Below are 8,978 nucleotides of genomic sequence, written 5' to 3' on the forward strand. Positions count from 1 at the left end.
GAAATGTAATTTTTGAAACTGTCTGTAATTCTTCAACGCGCGCTAACGGCTAGGATTGGTCCAACCGTAAGAAATGACTTATTTATCTAAATTTTGAAATGAAGCGCTTTCACAACACCCAGTGAAGTCGGTTAATTCCAGCAATCATGTCAAATTAAGAAGAATGTTATTTCTTGGGTCTAATTGTCTCGCTTATCACATTTATAAGGTCACAGTCCAAAATCAGTTCAATTAAGTCCCACAGTCAATCGTTTCACTGTTAAAACTGATACAACCTAGTATTACCAGAAAAATATCACTAAATACATGTTGGTACGAAAATGTGACGCAACCGCTGTAACTCAAACGGACTGATACCGTTAGAAAGTCATTGAAATGTAGTTTAGGAAACTGCCTCTATTTCTTCAATGCGCGCTACCGGCCAGGATTGGTCCCACAGTAAAAAAAGACTTATTTATCTAAATTTTTTAATGAAGCGCTCCAAACAGCGACTAGTGTAATAGCTGAGTTGCGGCAATCATGTCAAATTATGAAGAATGTTATTTCTTGGGGTCCATTTGGCTCACTTATCACATTTACAAGGTCACAATCCAAAGTTACTTCAATTAAGTCCTAGAGTCAATCGTTTCACTGTTAAAAGCGATACAACTTAGTAATATCGGAAAAAAATCACTAAATACATGTTGGTACGAATATGTGACGCAACCGTTGTAACTCAAGCGCATTGATACCGTTAGAAAGTCAATGAAATGTAGTTTTTAAAAATGTTTCTATTTCTTCAGCCCGTGCTAACGGCTAGGATTGGTCCCACAGTACAAAATGACTTATTTATCTAAACTTTTATATAAAGCGCTACCACAGCGCCCAGTGAAATAGGTAAATACATGTTGGTACGAATATGTGACGCAACCGTTGTAACTTAAGCGGATTGACACCGTTAGAAAGTCAAGGAAATGTAGTTTTTGAAAATGTTTCTATATCTTCAACGCGCGCTCACGGCTAGGTTTGGTCCCACAGTACAAAATAACTTATTTATCTAAACTTTTAAATAAAACGCTACCACAGCGCCCTGTGAAATCGGTAAATTCCAGCAACCTTGTCAAATTAAGAAGAATGTTATTCCTTGGGTCCAGTTGTCTCATTTATCACATTTATGAGGTCAAAGTCCAAAATCAGTTCAATTAAGTCCCACAGTCAATCCTTTCACTGTTAAAAGCAATGCAACCTAGTAATATCGGAAAAAAATCACTTAATACATGTTGGTACGAATATGTGACGCAACCGTTGTAACTCAAACGGACTGATACCGTTAGAAAGTCATTAAAATGTAGTTTTTGAAACTGCCTCTATTTCTTCAACGCGCGCTAACGGCCAGGATTGGTCCCACAGTAAGAAATGACTTATTTATCTAAATTTTTAAATGAAGTACTACCACAGCGCCCAGTGAAATCGGTAAATTCCAACAATCATGTCAAATTAAGAAGAATGTTATTTCTTGGGTCCAATTATCTCGCTTATCACATTTATAAGGTCACAGTCCAAAATCAGTTCAATTAAGTCCCACAGTCAATCGTTTCACTGTTAAAACTGATACAACCTAGTATTACCAGAAAAATATCACTACATACATGTTGGTACGAAAATGTGACGCAACCGCTGTAACTCAAAGGGACTGATACCGTTAGAAAGTCATTAAAATGTAGTTTGGGAAACTGCCTCTATTTCTTCAACGCGCGCTACCGGCCAGGATTGGTCCCACAGTAAAAAAAGACTTATTTATCTAAATTTTTTAATGAAGCGCTCCAAACAGCGACCAGTGTAATAGCTGAGTTCCGGCAATCATGTCAAATTAAGAAGAATGTTATTTCTTGGGGTCCATTTGGCTCACTTATCACATTTATAAGGTCACAGTCCAAAGTTACTTCAATTAAGTCCCAGAGGCAATCGTTTCACTGTTAAAAGCGATACAACTTAGTAATATCGGAAACAAGTCACTAAATACATGTTGGTACGAACATGAGACGCAACTGTTGTAACTCAAACGGATTGACACCGTTAGAAAGTCAAGGAAATGTAGTTTTTGAAAATGTTTCTATTTCTTCAACGCGCGCTCACGGCTAGGTTTGGTCCCACAGTACAAAATGACTTATTTATCTAAACTTTTAAATAAAACGCTACCACAGCGCCCAGCGAATCGGTAAATTCCAGCAATCATGTCAAATTAAGAAGAATGTTATTCCTTGGGTCCAGTTGTCTCATTTATCACATTTATGAGGTCAAAGTCCAAAATCAGTTCAATTAAGTCCCACAGTCAATCCTTTCACTGTTAAAAGCAATGCAACCTAGTAATATCGGAAAAAAATCATTAAGTACTTGTTGGTACGAATATGTGACGCAACAGTTGTAACTCAAACGGATTTATACCGCCAGAAAGTAAGAAATGACATATTTATCTAAATTTTTAAATGAAGTGCTGCCACAGCGCCCAGTGTAACCGCTGAGTTCCAGCAATCATGTCAAATTAAGATAAATGTTCTTTCTTGCAGTCCAATTGTCTCACTTATCAAATTGATAAGGTCACAGTGCAAGATCAGTTCAATTAAGTTCCACAGTCAATCGTTTCACTGTTAAAAGCGATGCAACTTAGTAATATCGGAAGAAAATCGCTGAATACATGTTGCTACGAATATGCGACGACATCACATTTATGAGGTCAAAGTCCAAAATCAGTTCAATTAAGTCCCACAGTCAATCCTTTCACTGTTAAAAGCAATGCAACCTAGTAATATCGGAAAAAAATCACTTAATACATGTTGGTACGAATATGTGACGCAACCGTTGTAACTCAAACGGACTGATACCGTTAGAAAGTCATTAAAATGTAGTTTTTGAAACTGCCTCTATTTCTTCAACGCGCGCTAACGGCCAGGATTGGTCCCACAGTAAGAAATGACTTATTTATCTAAATTTTTAAATGAAGTACTACCACAGCGCCCAGTGAAATCGGTAAATTCCAACAATCATGTCAAATTAAGAAGAATGTTATTTCTTGGGTCCAATTATCTCGCTTATCACATTTATAAGGTCACAGTCCAAAATCAGTTCAATTAAGTCCCACAGTCAATCGTTTCACTGTTAAAACTGATACAACCTAGTATTACCAGAAAAATATCACTACATACATGTTGGTACGAAAATGTGACGCAAACGCTGTAACTCAAAGGGACTGATACCGTTAGAAAGTCATTAAAATGTAGTTTGGGAAACTGCCTCTATTTCTTCAACGCGCGCTACCGGCCAGGATTGGTCCCACAGTAAAAAAAGACTTATTTATCTAAATTTTTTAATGAAGCGCTCCAAACAGCGACCAGTGTAATAGCTGAGTTCCGGCAATCATGTCAAATTAAGAAGAATGTTATTTCTTGGGGTCCATTTGGCTCACTTATCACATTTATAAGGTCACAGTCCAAAGTTACTTCAATTAAGTCCCAGAGTCAATCGTTTCACTGTTAAAAGCGATACAACTTAGTAATATCGGAAAAAAATCACTAAATACATGTTGGTACGAATATGTGACGCAACCGTTGTAACTCAAGCGCATTGATACCGTTAGAAAGTCATTGAAATGTAGTTCTTAAAACTGTCTCTATTTCTTTAGCGCGCGATAACGGCTAGGTCTGGTCCCACAGTAAGAAACGACTTATTTATCCAAATTTTTAAATGAAGTGCTACTACAACGCCCAGTGTAATCGCTGAGTTCCGGCAATCATGTCAAATTAAGAAGAATGTTATTCCTTGGACTTCAATGGGCTCATTTATCACATTTATAAGGTCACAGTCCAGAATCACTTCAATTAAGTCACACAGTCAATCGTTTCACTATTAAAAGCGATACAACTTAGTAATATCGGAAACAAGTCACTAAATACATGTTGGTACGAACATGAGACGCAACTGTTTTAACTCAAACGGATTGACACCGTTAGAAAGTCAAGGAAATGTAGTTTTTGAAAATGTTTCTATTTCTTCAACGCGCGCTCACGGCTAGGTTTGGTCCCACAGTACAAAATGACTTATTTATCTAAACTTTTAAATAAAACGCTACCACAGCGCCCAGCGAATCGGTAAATTCCAGCAATCATGTCAAATTAAGAAGAATGTTATTCCTTGGGTCCAGTTGTCTCATTTATCACATTTATGAGGTCAAAGTCCAAAATCAGTTCAATTAAGTCCCACAGTCAATCCTTTCACTGTTAAAAGCAATGCAACCTAGTAATATCGGAAAAAAATCATTAAGTACTTGTTGGTACGAATATGTGACGCAACAGTTGTAACTCAAACAGATTTATACCGCCAGAAAGTCAATAAAATGTAGTCTTTGAAACTGTTCCTATTTATTCAGCGCGTGCTAACGGCCAGGATTGGTCCCAGAGTAAGAAATGACATATTTATCTAAATTTTTAAATGAAGTACTACCACAGCGCCAAGTGAAATCGGTAAATTCCAGCAATCATGTCAAATTAAGAAGAATGTTATTTCTTGGGTCCAATTGTCTCGCTTATCACATTTATAAGGTCACAGTCCAAAATCAATTCAATTAAGTCCCACAGTCAATCGCTTCACTGTTAAAACTGATACAACCTAGTATTACCAGAAAAATATCACTAAATACATGTTGGTACGAAAATGTGACGCAACCGCTGTAACTCAAAGGGACTGATACCGTTAGAAAGTCATTGAAATGTAGTTTGGGAAACTGCCTCTATTTCTTCAACGCGCGCTACAGGCCAGGATTGGTCCCACAGTAAAAAAAGACTTATTTATCTAAATTTTTTAATGAAGCGCTCCAAACAGCGACCAGTGTAATAGCTGAGTTCCGGCAATCATGTCAAATTAAGAAGAATGTTATTTCTTGGGGTCCATTTGGCTCACTTATCACATTTATAAGGTCAAAGTCCAAAGTTACTTCAATTAAGTCCCAGAGTCAATCGTTTCACTGTTAAAAGCGATACAACTTAGTAATATCGGAAAAAAATCACTAAATACATGTTGGTACGAATATGTGACGCAACCGTTGTAACTCAAGCGCATTGATACCGTTAGAAAGTCATTGAAATGTAGTTTTTAAAACTGTCTCTAATTCTTTAGCGCGCGATAACGGCTAGGTCTGGTCCCACAGTAAGAAACGACTTATTTATCCAAATTTTTAAATGAAGTGCTACCACAACGCCCAGTGTAATCGCTGAGTTCCGGCAATCATGTCAAATTAAGAAGAATGTTATTCCTTGGACTTCAATTGGCTCATTTATCACATTTATAAGGTCACAGTCCAGAATCACTTCAATTAAGTCACACAGTCAATCGTTTCACTATTAAAAGCGATACAACTTAGTAATATCGGAAACAAGTCACTAAATACATGTTGGTACGAACATGAGACGCAACTGTTGTAACTCAAACGGATTGACACCGTTAGAAAGTCAAGGAAATGTAGTTTTTGAAAATGTTTCTATTTCTTCAACGCGCGCTCACGGCTAGGTTTGGTCCCACAGTACAAAATGACTTATTTATCTAAACTTTTAAATAAAACGCTACCACAGCGCCCAGCGAATCGGTAAATTCCAGCAATCATGTCAAATTAAGAAGAATGTTATTCCTTGGGTCCAGTTGTCTCATTTATCACATTTATGAGGTCAAAGTCCAAAATCAGTTCAATTAAGTCCCACAGTCAATCCTTTCACTGTTAAAAGCTATACAACCTAGTATTACCAGAAAAATATCACTTAATACATGTTGGTACGCATATGTGACGCAACCGTTGTAACTCAAGCGGATTGATACCGTTAGGAAGTCATTGAAATGTAGTTTTTGAAACTGCCTCTATTTCTTCAACGCGCGCTAACGGCCAGGATTGGTCCCACAGTAAGAAATGACTTATTTATCTAAATTTTTAAATGAAGTACTACCACAGCGCCCAGTGAAATCGGTAAATTCCAGCAGTCATGTCAAGTTAAGAAGAATGTTATTTTTGGGGTCCAATTGTCTCACTTATCACATTTATAAGGTCACAGTCCAGAATCACTTCAATTAAGTCACACAGTCAATCGTTTCACTATTAAAAGCGATACAACTTAGTAATATCGGAAACAAGTCACTAAATACATGTTGGTACGAACATGTGACGCAACTGTTGTAACTCAAACGGATTGACACCGTTAGAAAGTCAAGGAAATGTAGTTTTTGAAAATGTTTCTATTTCTTCAACGCGCGCTCACGGCTAGGTTTGGTCCCACAGTACAAAATGACTTATTTATCTAAACTTTTAAATAAAACGCTACCACAGCGCCCAGCGAATCGGTAAATTCCAGCAATCATGTCAAATTAAGAAGAATGTTATTCCTTGGGTCCAGTTGTCTCATTTATCACATTTATGAGGTCAAAGTCCAAAATCAGTTCAATTAAGTCCCACAGTCAATCCTTTCACTGTTAAAAGCAATGCAACCTAGTAATATCGGAAAAAAATCATTAAGTACTTGTTGGTACGAATATGTGAGGCAACAGTTGTAACTCAAACGGATTTATACCGCCAGAAAGTCAATAAAATGTAGTCTTTGAAACTGTTCCTATTTATTCAGCGCGTGCTAACGGCCAGGATTGGTCCCAGAGTAAGGAATGACATATTTATCTAAATTTTTAAATGAAGTACTACCACAGCGCCAAGTGAAATCGGTAAATTCCAGCAATCACGTCAAATTAAGAGGAATGTTATTTCTTGGGTTCATTTGCCTCACTTATCACATTTATAAGGTCACAGTCCAAAATCAGTTCAATTAAGTCCCACAGTCAATCGTTTCACTGTTAAAAGCTATACAACTTAGTAATATCGGAAACAAGTCACTAAATACATGTTGGTACGAACATGTGACGCAACTGTTGTAACTTAAACGGATTGACACCGTTAGAAAGTCAAGGAAATGTAGTTTTTGAAAATGTTTCTATTTCTTCAACGCGCGCTCACGGCTAAGTTTGGTCTCACAGTACAAAATGACTGATTTATCTAAACTTTTAAATAAAACGCTACCACAGCGCCCAGCGAATCGGTAAATTCCAGCAATCATGTCAATTTAAGAAGAATGTTATTCCTCGGGTCCAGTTGTCTCATTTATCACATTTATGAAGTCAAAGTCTAAAATCAGTTCAATTAAGTCCCACAGTCAATCCTTTCACTGTTAAAAGCAATGCAACCTAGTAATATCGGAAAAAAATCATTAAGTACTTGTTGGTACGAATATGTGACGCAACAGTTGTAACTCATACGGATTTATACCGCCAGAAAGTCAATAAAATGTAGTCTTTGAAACTGTTCCTATTTATTCAGCGCGTGCTAACGGCCAGGATTGGTCCCAGAGTAAGAAATGACATATTTATCTAAATTTTTATATGAAGTACTACCACAGCGCCAAGTGAAATCGGTAAATTCCAGCAATCACGTCAAATTAAGAAGAATGTTATTTCTTGGGTTCATTTGCCTCACTTATCACATTTATAAGATCAGAGTCCAAAATCAGTTCAATTAAGTCCCACAGTCAATCGTTTCGCTGTTAAAAGCTATACAACCTAGTATTACCAGAAAAATATCACTTAATACATGTTGGTACGAATATGTGACGCAACCGTAGTAACTCAAGCGGATTGATACCGTTAGGAAGTCATTGAAATGTAGTTTTTGAAACTGCCTCTATTTCTTCAGCGCGCGCTAACGGCCAGGATTGGTCCCACAGTAAGAAATGACTTATTTATCTAAATTTTTAAATGAAGTACTACCACAGCGCCCAGTGAAATCGGTAAATTTCAGCAATCATGTCAAATTAAGAAGAATGTATTTTCTTGGGGTCCAATTGTCTCACTTATCACATTTATAAGGTCACAGTCCAAAATCAGTTCAATTAAGTCCCACAGTCAATCGTTTCACTGTTAAAAGCAATGCAACCTAGTAATATCGGAAAAAAATCATTAAGTACTTGTTGGTACGAATATGTGACGCAACCGTTGTAGTTAGAACGGACTGATACCGTTAGGAAGTCATTGAAATGTAGTTTTTAAAACTGCCTCTATTTCTTTAACGCGCGCTAACGGCCAGGATTGGTCCCACAGTAAGAAATGACTTATTTATCTAAATTTTTAAATGAAGTACTACCACAGCGCCCACTGAAATCGGTAAATTCCAGCAATCATGTCAAATTAAGAAGAATGTTATTTTTGGGGTCCAATTGTCTCACTTATTACATTTATAAGGTCACAGTCCAGAATCACTTCAATTAAGTCACACAGTCAATCGTTTCACTGATAAAAGGGATACAACTTAGTAATATCGGAAACAAGTCACTAAATACATGTTGGTACGAACATGTGACGCAACTGTTGTAACTCAAACGGATTGACACCGTTAGAAAGTCAAGGAAATGTAGTTTTTGAAAATTTTTCTATTTCTTCAACGCGCGCTCACGGCTAGGTTTGGTCCCACAGTACAAAATGACTTATTTATCTAAACTTTTAAATAAAACGCTACCACAGCGCCCAGTGAATCGGTAAATTCCAGCAATCATGTCAAATTAAGAAGAATGTTATTCCTTGGGTCCACTTGTCTCATTTATCACATTTATGAGGTCAAAGTCCAAAATCAGTTCAATTAAGTCCCACAGTCAATCCTTTCACTGTTAAAAGCAATGCAACCTAGTAATATCGGAAAAAAATCATTAAGTACTTCTTGGTACGAATATGTGACGCAACAGTTGTAACTCAAACGGATTTATACCGCCAGAAAGTCAATAAAATGTAGTCTTGGAAACTGTTCCTATTTATTCAGCGCGTGCTAACGGCCAGGATTGGTCCCAGAGTAAGAAATGACATATTTATCTAAATTTTTAAATGAAGTACTACCACAGCGCCAAGTGAAATCGGTAAATTCCAGCAATCAC

The sequence above is a fragment of the Hydractinia symbiolongicarpus genome, chromosome 11 (assembly GCF_029227915.1).
Source record: "Hydractinia symbiolongicarpus strain clone_291-10 chromosome 11, HSymV2.1, whole genome shotgun sequence".
NCBI lineage: Eukaryota > Metazoa > Cnidaria > Hydrozoa > Anthoathecata > Hydractiniidae > Hydractinia > Hydractinia symbiolongicarpus.